We start from the raw sequence: 16,518 nt of genomic DNA on the forward strand, positions 1-16,518 counted from the left end.
ATGTTTTCTGATTTCCTGCAAATCCTTCATTAGCCATGCTCCTGCCCAAGCAAACTGGATTTTTTCGGGGATAGGGACTGGTCCTCCCAGTTCTCTTTGAAGAGTTCAGGCTGATTTACTGGGGAAACCACTAAATTATCACTGTGCTGAGAATAATAAATCATTATCAGCCAAAATCTCCACTTCATTCTGGCAAACAGAAACACTTCTATGGATGCCTAAGTGCTACAGGAACCATCTGCACCCTGGGGGCTGCGTTTGCTCCATCTCAGACAGAAAGGGATTGGGAAATGTTTGGTAATTTCCTCACTCTGCTGTTACACACCACACTCACCTGCAGCTGCTACACACAGAGCAGAATTAGCGTTTTCAATTTTACTGATGCGAGTTTTTTTCTAGTTTTAACTCTTTTCTAGATCATTTTCCACACAAACTGCAGCAGCTGCAGGTCTCGCTTCGAAAAGTTCCCCTTCATTTTTTTGTAGAGGCTTCTAGGTTCTCTGTTGTCAGGTTTCACATAACCCTGTTATAGCTGTGAATATTTTCTCTGCAGAGCTGAGATGAACGTGGTGGAAAGTACTCCATGGCTACTGAGGAGCTTCTTCTTGTGGAGAAGAGATCCATGGATTTCACCCCTCTCCATTGGCACAGGCTAGAAATAAATATGCTTTTAGCCACCCCATTTGTGCCTCAACCTTTCAGCACCCTTGCCACTTATCACATTTTTCAAGGTCACCCACTAACACCGTCTCCCCAGCTGCCAAATCGATGCAAGCAACATCACACTTCCCATAAAAACAGCTTAAATTCAAACCCCATAAAAAAAAAAAAAAAAGAAAAAAAAAAAACACAAAAAACCAAACAGAACAAACATTCCCAGCAGCAGCTCAAATGTCTCAGGAAGAACCAAAGAACCCAGGGCATATTCCTTAAAAACAATGGGTTTGCACCATTAATTTTGGCTGAGCACTGGGACAGGCATTCAGGACATCCTTTAGCAACTTAGTTAAGTAAAGTGGCCATTTTTAAGCAGGGTTAGTAAGGCTGTGACTAAAGTTAAGCCAAGAGTCAAGCCCTCTGATGACTCTTGGTTTAGCACTGCAGGCAAATGGAAGCTGCCAGAGAAGGCACCAAGGCTTTGGAGAGACAAGGACACCGTGATTTCATTCCAGGAAAAGTAAACACTTACACTGCAATTTAAATAATTTCCAACATTTTCTCTGCATAAGACTGATTCCCACCAGTGTTTGCAAAAGCCTTTTTATAGACTGCTTTGTCTTAGATCCAACTAGCACAGATAAACCCCAGATCCTCCCAGGATTCCCAAACACCTGTAGTCCCAAGGAACACCTTGATGTAGGATGGAACTCTTCTTTTTGGGATGAGACAGTGGACAATTCCGTGTCTGTCTTCAATTGCTCCAAGGGATTATTTAGGGATTATTTACTGTTTCCTGGCTTTATGGGAAGATGTTTTTCACCTGTGTGTAGAGCACAATTTATAGGAGGAAAATTTATTCCTACACTGGACTTTTCAAATCCCACATTGGTGTTTGTGTTACATTCCAGCTGCGTATTTGTGTGGGCACTTCCCTCTCTCAGTTCCCACCCAAAATTCCCCTCCCAAGCAAAAGGTCCCGGAACCAGGAGGAGTCTCTGCAATGATCCAGACCTAAATCAACTGTTATTTACATAAAATAAACTTCTCCTGGATGTCAGGTTGCCATAATGGATTACTTAGTGGAGCCTTGTTGTTACACCTCCTGGTTGTGCTGCACGCTGGTGTAAGATCCACGATGATTGCAACCATTAGTAACTGTCACAACAGAGCTCCTGCTGCAAAGGAAAGAGACAGGGAAAAATACCTCCTACCCAGGGACTGGGAATTGGATTCAGGAGACATATTTATTCTGGATTTTGAGCCTGGTTCCCTGCGTGATCGGTGGCAACTCGCTTACCTGGCCTACTCCACGCCTTCTCCCTCTGAGGAGGAAAATGAATCGTGTTTTCCCTGCTCTGAAAACATTTATATTCTCACATGGAAATGGCCAAGTCCAGAGCTAGGGCCGTTAACTTTTCCTGCAGAATCATCCTGGGATCCGCCCCAGGAGCCGTTCACACCTGGTGACACTTGGATGTCCCCGGGCAATGGAAGGCAGAAGCATCTGTGCCAGAAAACAAAGCCTTCAAGTAGGAGCAAGATTAACTTCCCGGGCCAGAAATGGCAGTGGGAAGGCTGGGAGCCACACGGATAACAGCTCCAGGAGAAATTCTAGGGATTTTGTAGCTGCACCACTCCAGCCCGTGGCTGTGGAAGAGCCCAAGCTGCTGCTCAGCCTGAGCTGCCCGTAAATGCTCCAGCATCTCCTGCTCCCCTTAAACCCACCAACATCTCCTGCTCCCCTTAAACCCACCAACATCTCCTGCTCCCCTTAAACCCACCATTTCCTCCTCCCCTTAAACCCACCAACATCTAAACCCACCATCATCTCCTGCTCCCCTTAAACCCACCATCTCCTGCTCCTCTAAAACCCACCATCGTTTCCTCCTCCAAAACCCACCATCGTTTCCTCCTCCCCTTAAACCCACCAACATCTAAACCCACCATCATCTCCTCCTCCCCTTAAACCCACCACCATCTCCTGCTCCCCTAAAACCCACCACCATCTCCTGCTCCCCTTAAACACACCATCATCTCCTGCTCCCCTTAAACCCACCAACATCTCCTGCTCCCCTTAAACCCACCATTTCCTCCTCTCCTTAAACCCACCAACATCTAAACCCACCATCATCTCCTGCTCCCCTTAAACCCACCATCATCTCCTGCTCCCCTTAAACCCACCAACATCTCCTGCTCCCCTAAAACCCACCATCATCTCCTGCTCCCCTTAAACCCACCATCATCTCCTCCTCCCCTTAAGCCCACCAACATCTCCTGCTCCTCTTAAACCCACCAGTATCTCCTGCTCCCCTAAAACCCACCATCATCTCCTGCTCCCCTTAAACCTACCAACATCTCCTGCTCCACATGGGAGCAGCTCCCAGCCCAAGGAGGAACAACTCACACTCATCACAGCCCACAGAATCTCGTGGATGTTCGTCCTTTTAATTGTGCTGCTATTCTCACTTTGTACCAGAGTTCTGCACAGGAAAATTACATCCCTGAAAAATTCCGATCCCCTCTTAGGGGCAGCAGCTGTTGAAATAACTGCTTTGCAATGTAATCCCCTTGTTCAATAATTCTTTGCCTTCCAACATTGTAATTTACATTTTTGCCAAGGAATCAAACTGGTACTTAAGTATGAGAATAACTGAGGATCCTGCCTTTGTCTCCAGCCAACTGATATCCTAAGCCCTGCTATGACATTATATAAATATTCAAAAAATGCCTGTGAATACCATAATTTCTCCAGGTCTCACAAATGAGGAATTATCCAAGTAATGGATTATGAATGGAGTAGTAATGTATGGAAACATTACCCACCCAAAACATATTAGAGCTCCCAAAGACTCAACATGAAACAAAATGTGTTAGAGGTTTAACAAAATAAAGCTGTCCCCTGAGATTCAGCCTCACTAATTCCCATTAAAAAACTCCAGAAAGGTGAAAATACTTACAGATACTGTTTATTTCTAAATATTATCAGTTGAGGAGTGCAGCCAGGAAGATGTTATTTAAAATACCTGCTTATCCAGCTACAAACTTGGCAAGTTTAAAGTGAAATCTTGAAGCTTGATAATCCAAGCTTTCCAATATGAGGTCTTTTAGCAGGTTGTGCCTTTTCCTCACCATGCTCACAATTACGTTCATATTTTGCCTCTAGTTGACAAATTTATAAAAATATGTAAATGTAGTTAATTTGGCTGTGCTTTGAAGGAAAGTGTTTAAATAAAAATGTAAGGCACTGACTGGCACAGGGTGCCCAGAGCAGCTGTGGCTGCCCCTGGATCCCTGGCAGTGCCCAAGGCCAGGCTGGACACTGGGGCTGGAGCACCTGGGACAGTGGGAGGTGTCCCTGCCGTGGCAGGGGTGGCACTGGGTTGGATTTAGGGTCCCTGCCAACCCAACCCATTCCAGGATTCTGTGAGTAGCTCCCTGCTGAGCCCAGGGTGATTGTTGTGCCTGTGCCTAAAGCCTCTGTGGAAGAAATTCCTGCAAAGTTTATGGAGCTGCTGGCACCACTTTGAGAATCCATTGCTCAACCCAGCCCTGCTCTGCTGTCAGCAGGCCAGACCCTTCAACCAGTTCTTACTCAAGCATCCCTTACTCAGGAGAGTGGGGCAGAAGTAAAGATTACTCATCCGAGGAGTTGCAAAACTGCTGTTGAAGGTTTCTGCCCGGGAGCCAGCCATTGTATTGGAATGACTGAGGGAGGGAGGAGCCAGCCTGTCTTCTGGGAAAGAAAGTTCTAGGAATTAATTTTAAACTAATTTAAGAAGTGATTGTTCCCTTCCCTTCCCTTCCCTTCCCTTCCCTTCCCTTCCCTTCCCTTCCCTTCCCTTCCCTTCCCTTCCCTTCCCTTCTCTTCCCTTCCCCCTTATGCCTCTTCTAATTTTTCTCCCTTTTTTTCCCATTTTCCTTTTTTCCCCCTTTCTTTTTATTCTTTCTTCCTTCTTTTTTTCCTTTCTTTCAAAGTTGCAAAGCCTGGCACAACAATGTGTTTTCTTTCTTGTAGCATATCTCTAAATTGTAGGAAATTTGCCTCTTGGCCAGGCTGTGTTGGCTCCGAGCCAGACTGGATATCTCTATTCTCATCCCTTCCCGTACTCTTTCCATGAGCAAAATAAAAATGTTTGTTTGGTTTGGAATTTTCTTTTAGGCGAAGCAGAGCAGAGGCTCCTATGGACAAATTCCCAACTGCAACACTTGTGATGGGCCTCTGGCATGAACAAAAGTAGACAAAACCCATGGAAACAAACAGAAATGCTCCCCTTGTCTTCAACTGGCCTTGGCTGGGGGTCTCACTGCTTAAATTTCATCAAACAGGAATGAGCTCAGGATCAGATTTTCTTTGACTTCCCTAAAATTGTTCAGTTGCAGGTTGAGGGACATTCAATGTCAGTGGGGAGAGAAAAACAGGATTGATTAAACTTTCATGTGAAGAAAAAGTGCCCAGATCCTTAAAAAATACTGTGATCACATAATATGCAGAAAAAAAAAAAATAATCAAATACTTCCTGGATGACTGACAGAATTTCTCTGCTCCAGCCCCAACAGGGAGCTTTGGGCAGGGCCATGCACCACATCTTCCCTGAACAGCTGGGATCAGGAGGAGAATCCCTGGGCACTGAGTGGAAGCACAGCAGAACATCCTCCTGCATTTAAATCCAAAAATAAGTCCAAAATATGCCCTACACCAAACCACAACCACTGCTATAAAATACACTTGGCTGGGTGAATAGTCACAGAAATGAGAGCCACAGCCGTGGCTGAACGCCAGCCTACAGAGAAGATACAACCACTGCCTTTGAGAGGCTCCCAGAGAGCTGCAGAGGGACTTTGGACAAGGAATGGAGGCACTGGATACAGGGAACGGCTTCCTACTGACACAGAAGAGGTTTGGATGGGATATTGGGAAGGAATTGTTCCCTGGCAGGGTGGGGATGGAATTCCCAGAGCAGCTGTGGCTGCCCCTGGATCCCCGGCAGTGCCCAAGACCAGGCTGGACATTGGGGCTGGGAGCAGCCAGGCACAGGGGAAGGTGTCCCTGCCATGGCAGGGGTGAGAATAGACGGGATTTCAGGTCCCTTTGAACCCAAACCATTCTGGGATTCTGTGATTTTGACAGCCCAGGTCCCATCAGGGGGTCCCCCTGTGCCCGACCACCCAGATGATCCCACCAAACCTGCACCCCCCTGGGACGCTCAGCTCCCCACTGAGCACCCCACCACGCTCCAAGCAAATATCAGGGCCCCTAAACCTGTGCCAAAGTTTGTCTGAGGTTTGCAACTTTAATGGGAACAAGGCTTGGTCCTTTAAATAGGTGCTATATTTATGGAGCAAGGAGTAGCCAAAATGCAGGGAAAACTCAGCCAACTGCTTTGCTATTTTTGATGACACGACAAAGTCTGATTTTCATTAAGTTTTGCACATATATATCAGGGGTCCTCCTAGGGACTAGGGAATGAATGCACTTTGTTTGAACTCTATGGCTATTATATACTACTTTTTATTGATTTTTTTTTCCCCTGTAATTCTCAATATAGTTCTTGTGTGTTCATGGAAAAATATTTATTTTTAGACCCACCATTTTTCCAATATACTTGTTTCCCTCCTGTTACGAACATTGCCTGATTACCGGGAACATTTTCCCTGTTTTCTTAAAAAAAACCAAAAATTACAAAAATATAACATGTAGGATTGACAATTTTAGTCATCTTGAAAAGGCAAAATGAAAGCAAAGCTTGGGTCAGTGTGTTATATGCTCTCAGATCTGTATTTTTAGTTTGCAGTGGTGCCCTGCCCACATTTTTGGAAGAACTTGCCCGTGAAGTAAATACACAACCTTGAGAAAAGTTAAGACTTTCTGTTTCAGAATGCTTTCTCTAGAAAAATAAATTAGGAGGCCAACTTGGCCACCTGAAACGTCACTTCATTCTTCACCAGTGGCTTCAAGGGGTTTATTCAGCAGAGAGAGGGACAAGGAAGGGATGAGGGCTGGGCATCTCCTGGCACAGAGAAAGGGAAAAACCTGGCACTGCCCTCAGGGTGGAGCCTGAAACTTTGGAATCCCTTCTCAACTCAACTCAACTCAACTCAACTCAACTCAATTCAACTCAACTCAACTCAACTCAACTCCTCCCTTTCTGTAGAGTTTGATGCTGGTCCTCCAAAGCTAAGCCAGGCTTTTGCAGCTTCTCTGGCAAGGCCTGGCCTCAGAAGGAATTCAGTGGCCACCTTGGGATTCCAGGAAATCTCCTCCCAGACCTGCCCAGCTCCAGCTCCACTCCAGGAACAGATTTTGGCCATCTGGGGGAGGACAGGAGGAACACGGAGGGAGGAGGGAGGTGGCAGCAGCCTGGGAATGCACCAGGGAGATGCAGCAGGGATGAAATCTGGGGCTGGTACCAGGAAGAGTGCAGGGCCATCAGGGAGCCATCTGGGAAAAATCATTTTATTTATAACTTAAGTAATAGCCCAAGCCACACAGCAAATCGATTTGCTTTTGGATTCCAGCTATTGTCTGATTGCCCAGACAAACAGCATCCAGTTTAAGTGGAGTCCACAGCAGTAATAACAAAGAAGGAACACAAATTTTAATTATGTTTCTCCAAGTCTGTATAAGTATTGGAGAACCACATAAAAATGATTTTTTTTTTTTACTAACTTGCAGTTGAAAATGTGTCATTAAAAGCTATGAGTCTGATTTTCTGCTCTGCTGGTCAGGATATTAACCAAAATGATAAAGTATTCGCTGTTTGAGGGGAGAAAAAGGAGAGGGAAATAAATGCTGAAGGTTCCATGCCAGGGATATTCTGAGAATGATGCTAAAATGAGAAACTTCATCACCCTTTACTTGTTGGGGCTGTTTTGCTGCAAGAAAGTGCTGGGGTAAGAGAAGAAAGAGAGTGGAGAGAAAACTGAGCAACAAAAACAAGCAAAAAAGGGGGAAAAAGTGGTCCGGATGTTAGAAGCACAGTTGAGAGCTTGTTTTGGGGCTGTTTGGTGGTACCTGTGGCAGGAGGGCACAGCAGGCTCTGACTCCACATGATGCCAGGGCTCTCCTTTCCCCAGGATTCAAATTAATTTCTGCTCTCTTTGCTCACATCTTCCCTAATTCTGCAAGCCTGACTTCATACCCGCTGCAACTTACATTTATTTGTAATCTCACTGCTTACACTCCACTGAACAATAAAAGAACAATAAACTTAATAAAAAGCCCAAGTGATTGGAAATAGCTCTGGGAATGGCAGTCCAGTATGAAAGCTATAAATTTACTTGTATACTCATGACATTGTCAGCTAATTTTTATGAAAAGCCCATCACAGAACATTGCACCAAAACACTGTGATCACTCGTATGTCACCCATCATACTTCCCCTGATAACAAAACAGAAAATGCATCATAAAATGATACTTCAAACTACAAATTCATCTTGAAATGCTCACTGTATACAGTAACAATTCTTTCCTGACCTTGTCTTGCACCTGAACCTTAAATTAATCATTTTTCTTCTATAACAGTAAAGAATACCCAGCGGTACTTTTTATTGAGTTTAAAAGCTAAAACTTCAGCTAATAATATCATTATTGTTTTGGTTAATATTTCCCTATTCAAATCCACACAGAGTTAAGAAGTTATGTGGTGCAAAGTGAGTAATAAGAGTTTTGGAACTGCGATTGAAAAGTATTTTTCTGTGCTCAGATCAGAAAGTATTGACTGATATTTAGAGGCTGAAGCAAAGCCCACTGAAGTCAAAGGAAAACACCTATTGATTTTAAACGTTTTGGGATCAAGCCCTTAACACCTAATCCTGGAAAATGCTGAGTACATTAAAGCCACATAGGAGCTATGGATATCAAGAATTCACAGGGCTAAATCCTATTAAATACATAGTGTTATCCTGACTCAGACTAAGGCACTCAATTGGATTAATTAGGAAAGATTTTCCAGGAGATGGCCAAGATTTTCACCTCACTCCTTCAGTGGACACGCTGTTGAGATGACAAATGGCACACTGGACATCATTTGCAAGTGCTTCCCAAGGAGATTTTAATGGATCAGATCTCCAGTGAAATACTTGAAGTCTTTCTGACACAGAATTTAGTGATTTGGGCAGTTCTTGATACATGAATGGAAGGTTCTCTGGCACCTGGAGATGGCTCTGCAGGTAAGAGACCTCTCAGCCCACCCCTGGGGCTGCTGTTATTCAGTCTTTATTTCTTAATGTTTTTGCTAAAAGATATAAAAACATAAATCCCTCTTTTTTCTCTCTTTTTTCTCTCTTTTTTCTCTCCCTGGTCCACCAGCAGGAGCTTCTGCCCTCGGTCAAGAGCGCCAGCACAGGGAGCTCAAATCCCAAATCCCCTTCTGCCCCTGGGAGTGTCATGATGCTGGAGTTTGGCAGAACAGTTTCGGTGGGAATGTGAGTGCCTCTCCTCCAAACAAAAGCAGCAAGGTTTGATTAGAGCCACACAAAAATCAACAGCTTCAATTGTCACCACTTCAAGAGAAGCATGACACAGCTTTTGTTTGGAGCCCTTGCAGGAGGAACTGCAGCTACTGGGAATAACAGGGCAGGAAATGTGGATCCAGGTTGTCATCCTTCCAGAGAAATTCCTGTCCTTGCCAAAACAAGGAAGGATGAAGGAGTAAAGCCTCCACCCTGTGACTGGACACCCCAGCTGTGGTCAGTCCCACCCAGGCAGTGCATTCCATCCCTCCCCATGACCAAGAGCCCCCAGTTTTTATGGAGCTGTCCCAGATAAACTTTTGTATCCAATTCCACAGTGGAAACCTCTGATGCAAACGGGAACGGTGCACAGGCTGAACTAACAGGGACTCAAAGTGAAACAGGATTTGTGTCTGAGGAGGACTTGGAGGGACAGAAGAATGTGAGGAGGAAAGGGTTCCTCAGAGCCCAACGTTCAATATCAGATCCCATCCATTGAACAGCTGCTTTTTTTAGGGCAAAAATCAAGTGTATTGTGCCAAACAGGTCACAGAAGCTCATCCTTGCTGGCAAGGCTCAGGGCAGACCTTCACAATTCTCAGAGGAGCTCTCTCTGTGCCTTCTGATGGTGAAAATTCTGTGGGGTCAGCCCCTGCAGGTGGGACCAACCCCTCAGGAGGCACCTGGGTTAGGGCATTTTCCTGCTCAGCAATCCTGGCATGGACCTTCCCTTGCCAGGGCCAAAAGCCATCCCTGGAGATGGCAACTTCCCCCTGCCTGCAGAGGGAACCCACCAAGGGGGCCTGGACTCAGTGTCTCACCTTGCTGGGACTGCAGAGAGATGAGATCAGCTCTGGGGAAAACCTGTCACTTAAAAATCCTAAAACAATGCAATGGTTTGGGCTGGAAGGGACCCTAAATCCCACCCAGTGCCACCCTGCCATGGCAGGGACACCTCCCCCTGTCCCAGGTGCTCCAGCCCCAGTGTCCAGCCTGGCCTTGGGCACTGCCAGGGATCCAGGGGCAGCCCCAGCTGCTCTGGGCACCCTGTGCCAGGGCCTGCCCACCCTCCCAGCCAGGAATTCCTTCCCAAAATTCCCTCCAAATCTACCCACTTTCAGTTTGAAGCCATTCCCTGTGTCCTGTCCCTCATCCCTTGTCCCCAGTCCCTCTCCAGCTCCCCTGGAGCTCTTCAGGTCCTGGCAGAGCTCTGAGCTCTCCCTGGAGCTGCTCCTCTCCAGGTGAGCCCCCCCAGGTGTGCCAGCCTGTTTTTATGGGTGACACAGAACTCCTGGAGGTCAGGGAGGGGATTTCCAGTAGCCTCCAGAGCTCTGGAGCAGCATTTTGGGGGGACAGTGGCTCCAGGGAAATTCTGGATTAAAAATACAAAGCTGTTTATGAAAGGCAGTGCCCAAAGTGAGGGGAGGGTTCAGAGTCTGACTCTGATTAATAAGCACCATTTTATGGATCAGAAAATATCACATCTGACAGAGCTGCCAAAGACAAGTCAATTTTGTAAGAGCAGGTTTTATTGTGCTGGTAGCAGAGGAAAAAACCCAATGTTTGACAAAGAAAAGAAACTTAACATGGTATTGAGGATGTTTATTTCTTTTATCATATTATGTATGAATCTTTTATAAGTTTTCAGTGAACTATATTAATTAAAAATTAGTTCTGGGAATATTTTGCTTGTAGCCTAATAAGCTATTACGTCAATACAGATTTTCATGAACTATTTTAAATTTGAAATAAAAGGGTCTCCTGAGTATGCGCAATGGAGCAAAAACACAACAAAATAAAAAAAAAAAGTAGAATGTTTCACACTTCTTTCCTTGTGCAAGTTGAGGATCAGGTCTGAGTTTTCAAAGTAACTTTTATGTGCTTTATGCTACAAGTTTAATTAATATTGAAAGTTTTATGGACTTATCATGAACTTGATTATTTATTATTTCTATTATGAATTTTTCACTTTATTGGGATCCATCCCAAGGCTGCCACACAAGGCAAGACTTTGCCAGTCTTCCCTCCCAGTGCAAACCAGCATCAACTGCTGATGGGGGCTTGTGGGTCATGGTTTGGGTCTGGAGCTCCCTTGGGCTGGGCTGGAGACAGGGATGGGGATTAATTCATCCCAGAGTTCTGCAGTTCCCACCAGGATGGCAGCTCCTCCACAGAACAAAAGAAAGAAGAAAAAACTCAAATTCTGGGCTGGTGATGGACAGAATGGATTTTCTGGGATTCCCAGTATTGAGTGTAATTCCCATTTCTAGAGAAGCAGAACCAGATCATAAAATATGAGGCCAGAATAAAACCCTCATTTTAAATAATTCCAGAAAGAATGATAAAAAAATGTTGTGTCAATGATAGTTGTCAGGTGTCAGTTTTATATAAATTGGATCTTGCTTCAACTTTTTGCCATTACAATGAGATGGGAACTTTAAAAAAAAATCACAGTTTTTGTGGTTTCTTTTCATTTTTAGCAGGCTGCCTTTACATGTTTTCCAGCACCTGGACAGACCTTGGAGGCATCAAGGAGATGAGCTCCCAGCAGGAATGGAGAGGGACAACTCTGGGGGAAATACCCACCTTGGAGGGCTCATGCTGTAGGAACTCTGAATTAAGCAATGTTTTACAGCAATGTAGAAGTTCCTATCCCACTGCAGGACTAAAGCCTGAATTTTTGGCACTTTCTATTTATAACATTTATTTTATGGCATCTTTTTATATGAAAAAAAAAAAAAAAAAAGTGAAATCTCCCATGCCTCAAAGTCCCTCCATATATAAACTCCACTACCAGGGTTTAAGACAAACCCCACATCTACTTAAGAATTTAAAACCATCATATGGAATTTTGCTGATGAATAAGTGACAAGTAAAGAAACACAATTAAAGTTTCTTGATGTACCAGTCCCTAAACAACACCTGAAAGTCACAGGTGAGCTTTAGTCTTGTGGCCAAATAGTGCAATCACAAGAGAGACTTTGGAATCCAGGGTCTTCTGGAAAATGATTCCTAATTTGATAAATGTGGGAAAATTAAAATATTTTGAGGGCCAAAAATATGACCCTTCCTGGCTATTTGCTGTCTGATTTTTCCATTTCATTTTGAAGGCGTTTTGTTAATTTTGCTTCTTTTTTTTTCATGTAATTGCCTCCTGAAAGCATCAAGCAGCAACCTCTTAGGAAAGACTCTTGTCCATCATCCCAAAAGGAACCAAGGATGGGGGAATGCTCTTTTCAGCCTTGTCCATGGGCAGACACATAGAAAACCCCGAATTCCATGGTCATGCTTGGAGTCCTCACCAATGAAGGCAACCACTGCAACCACTGTCCAAACTAGAAACTCCATCAATTAGTAATGGATTTGGAAAAAGTGTTGAAAAGCTACAATAATGAGAAGTTGTTTTTCCCATGGAGGACATGGTGGAGATTTTGGATGAGCTTTTGGATCAGCCCAGACTCTGCTCACCAAAGCATCCCAAGCCCAAGCCCTGGGGCCCCACTCCAGTGATGTTCATGGAGACCAGTGTAATTAATTGCAATTATTTAGCCTCCCAATAAGCAGTGCGGTGTTGGTTGATTTAACCTGGTTCAGGAACCAAAGCAAACAGCAGTTAATTGATTTGCTTGGGTTCACATCAGAGGGATCTGACACAGAGTGGGATGAGAAGCAAGGCCCCTGATTCCCACTTCCCTGCTTTATCCCCAGGCTCCAGCTACTTCCACGGCTGTAGTTCATGTTTTTAAAAGGCCAGGGAAAATCAACATCACCCATCTTTGTGTTGTTTAGTTTGCAGGTTGAAACGTGCTCCTCGTATTCATATTAATGAGCTGCTTCTCATGAGGCAACCCATTAAATTTAATAGGAGAGCAACAAAAACCTCCCATGAAATGAAATAGTTGCAGTTGTGTTTACATTTCCTTGAACGCTGCACTTTGCATTGCCGTGCTAGCAACGAACTTGTGCTTTTATTTTTTAATGATAAACAGGTTTTAATGACTCTCTTTAGCCTTTCATTTTGTGCCACTTTCCTCTTCTCTCCTGGTGGGATAACAGGATTCCATCCTTCACCGGGCACTGGGCACACAATGTCCTCCATTGGAAAAGCAATTTCTAATTATTGCAGCTTTTCAACACTTTTACTAAATTTATTATTTATTGATGGAGTTTCTAGCTTGGACAGTGATGAACAAAGAATCCATTCAAAACACTTGTTTCAGTGTTTTTGGGCTTGGTTTAGGGACCAGTGCACCATAATCTTCCCTCTTCTGAAAGGACTCCAGTGTTGTTTCAAAACACATTATGAAACCCAAACTCTGGCAAAAAAAAGGGGATTTCCTCCCTGCTTGGTTCTGCAAAACTACATTTTTTTGTCAGCAAGATTTCATTATTATTAAATTATTAATATGCTTTTTAAATCTCAGACAAGATCCCCCATAGCCAGATGGCCTTTGCAAGCAAAATCCAGCACTATGCAGGGAGCACGTGGGCTCCAAAGGAAATCCTCAGGTGATCTCAAAGGCAGAACTGGCAGCAAAACTTTTCCCAGGCTCCTTATAGCACAAATCAGGGCAATATTAAGTTTGGAAATCCTGGAGCAGGTGACCCATTTGAATTGGCCCCTGACCTGCAGAATCCCATATTTTGGGATAGCACCTGAATATAAATCTAACAGTAAATATAGCTGCTGCTGTGGTGTGGTGGCCCCAAAACAAGAGGGGCTGTGATAAGGACAAAAGCAAGCTGAAGTCTCCAGAAACCTCAATGTTTGTGCCATAGAATTGGCTCCTTTGTCTCCTCTCATAGAAGCCCTTCTGCCCTGGAGCCAGGCTGGGACACCTGGGGGTGCTCACCTGGAGAGGAGCAGCTCCAGGGAGAGCTCAGAGCTCTGCCAGGGCCTGAAGGGGCTCCAGGAGAGCTGGAGAGGGACTGGGGACAAGGCATGGAGGGACAGGACACAGGGAATGGCTCCCACTGCCAGAGGGCAGGGCTGGATGGGAGACTGGGAATTGGGAATTGTTCCCTGGCACAGGGTGCCCAGAGCAGCTGGGGCTGCCCCTGGATCCCTGGCAGTGTCCAAGGCCAGGCTGGACACTGGGGCTGGGAGCACCTGGGACAGTGGGAGGTGTCCCTGCCATGGCAGGGGTGGCACTGGGTGGGATTTAGGGTCCTTTCAACCCAAACCAATCCATGATTCTCTGATCTCCAGTTCTTAGGTGTCCAACAAGCCCATTCCTGTTGGTGATGATGCTCTAATCTCCTGGCCCTCCCAAATGAGCCCCAGGGCAGCGCCAGGGGTCAGTCCGTGCTGGATTAACCACTGCAGAGGAGGAGCACCACAGTGAGCAACAACCTGACACAAACATCCCGGCACTTCAAGGTGCATAACGAGGGTGAAGTGCAGCTGAAGTCATGTGGCTTTCCTCCAAAACGCTAAAAATTAAAATAAATGTTTGACTGAACAGGAAAAATGCAATACCCAGGAAGCTGGCTGCGCTGCTCTCTCTTAATCTTCCTGTAGCCATTAGAGAGACATTGTTTCACAGTTGTTTTATTTTTCCTGCTGCAGGATCCCGTCTCTCCCAGCCTTTATAATTTTGATTTCTCTGACCAATCTCCTCTTAATCTTTTGGTTCAGCAGGGCTGGAGCCCACGGTCCTGCCACAGTGCCCTCTCCATCCAGCTGTGCACACCAGAGAGCCTGGCAAGCAAAATAACAAAGGCTCTTCTTTCTTTACACATTTTGCATCTCTTTGCCCCTTGTGTTTCTTCGTCATATGAAATCTTTTTTATAAGGTGTTCAGGGCTAGGCTGGATGGGGCTTGGAGCAACCTGGGATAGTGGAAGGTGTCCCTGTCCATGGCATGGCAGGATGGGATTTAAGGTCCCTTCCCACCCAGCCAGTCTGAGGCTGTATGGTAAAAATATCTAATTCATAGGAACGAGGTAAATCAGAATTTAGGAAAATAAAGGCTTCTCTATAAACCTGGAGGAGCTGTTGGATATCCAAGAGCCATCAATATCCTGGGAAGGCCCCCTGGAGCAGCTGCTGGAGCTCCCTGGCTTTGGTAAGGAACTATGAGTGTTCCTGTCTGTGGATCATGGCTCTGAAGAAGCCAAGAGGGGAAAAAACAGGCAGAAAGCCAGGACTGGGAAGGGCAGGATCTGCTGGAGCCCAGGCAGGCACAGCCCTGGGATGCTCCTCATCCTGCACCACCTCCATGCTCAGCTATCCAGGAGCGAGGAGCTCTCCCAGTGCTGCAAGCCTAAACCCCACACGGAAAACTGGGAAGAACTAAGAGAAGAGGATAGGAGCTTGCTCCTTCAAAACCAGAGGAGGAATCACAGCCTCAAAGAGTTGCAGCATTATTTCTTACAAACATTTGAGCTCTACTTACATCAAATGCCCTCGTGTTCTGAACAGGTGGCTCACCAACACTTTTCCTCTGTAATTTTGTTATGAAAGCTACCTTATTTATCTGTCAGACTCATCTGAAAATTACAAAAAAAGAAAACAAAACACGTGGAAAACTGTTTATTGGGAGAGTTGCAGTCTTGGGGGATATTCTCCAAGGGAAAGGGATGTTTAATTAAACACACAAGGCAGCGCTCACCCAATGGAAGGCGCCTCTGAAGTCCTGGCGGCTGTTTCCTGGCATACATTACTCCCAGTATTCCTCAGGAGTGTTTATTTTGGATAACTCAGGCTCCCACAGGCACACCAAGAGGTGAGGTAACAGTTAAAGCACCACCACAATACAGCTTCCATTTGGGTGACATCTTTCAGTTTCTCATCCACCACAGGAATAAATAAAATTAAACTGCACAGGGACGCTTCCTCTGCATCCCCAGTACTGCTGCTGATGCTGATCATGTGGAAAACTCAGCATTTTATTTCCTTTTTGTCCCAGAGTTCTCTATGGATGTACAACCAGAAACAACGAGAGGAATGCTGAATGCTGAAGAAGGGAATTAGCCAATTTGTTAATGACAACTTATTTGGGTGCAGCCCCATCCCCTTCAGAACGGGCGCTCTTTATTCAACCTTTCAATGTCAGTTATCATTTTTAAAGCAGCTTGACCTGGAAGCACACAGTTAAAATTGTGGTGACTGTTAATGACAGTTTTATTGGACACTATGCTTATAGTTCACATTTTGAGGTCTGTATGTAATTGATCTTTCTCCCCTACATGAGAAACACTGCAATGAGTTGGTTGCAGCACCACATTATAGATATAGAGAAATAATAATGATGTCACCTTGAGATTCAAAGATCGTGGAATAGTAATAGTCTCCTAGCTCATTCTCCCAACTGTGATGACCTCTCCAGTACTAAATCTTAACAGTCTCAGCATTATTTTTGAATTATTCATGCTAGCCTTTTCCCTCACTACAAAATCAAGG

The 16,518-nt window shown here is 45.0% G+C and overlaps 1 long non-coding RNA gene across 2 annotated transcripts; it reads right to left on the minus strand.

Annotated features, from left to right (window-relative positions):
• Positions 1 to 484: 484 nt before the first annotated feature.
• LOC137478456 (uncharacterized) lies at positions 485 to 16,510 on the minus strand. Of its 2 annotated transcripts, XR_011001582.1 has the most exons (3): positions 15,512 to 16,510; positions 1,351 to 1,480; positions 485 to 652 (listed from the first exon to the last, which is right to left on the minus strand). It is a non-coding gene; the product is annotated as an uncharacterized lncRNA (long non-coding RNA). The 2 variants fall into 2 exon arrangements; XR_011001581.1 differs by lacking the exon at positions 15,512 to 16,510 and having other exon boundaries at positions 1,351 to 2,015.
• Positions 16,511 to 16,518: the final 8 nt, after the last annotated feature.

The sequence above is a fragment of the Anomalospiza imberbis genome, chromosome 8 (assembly GCF_031753505.1).
Source record: "Anomalospiza imberbis isolate Cuckoo-Finch-1a 21T00152 chromosome 8, ASM3175350v1, whole genome shotgun sequence".
NCBI lineage: Eukaryota > Metazoa > Chordata > Aves > Passeriformes > Viduidae > Anomalospiza > Anomalospiza imberbis.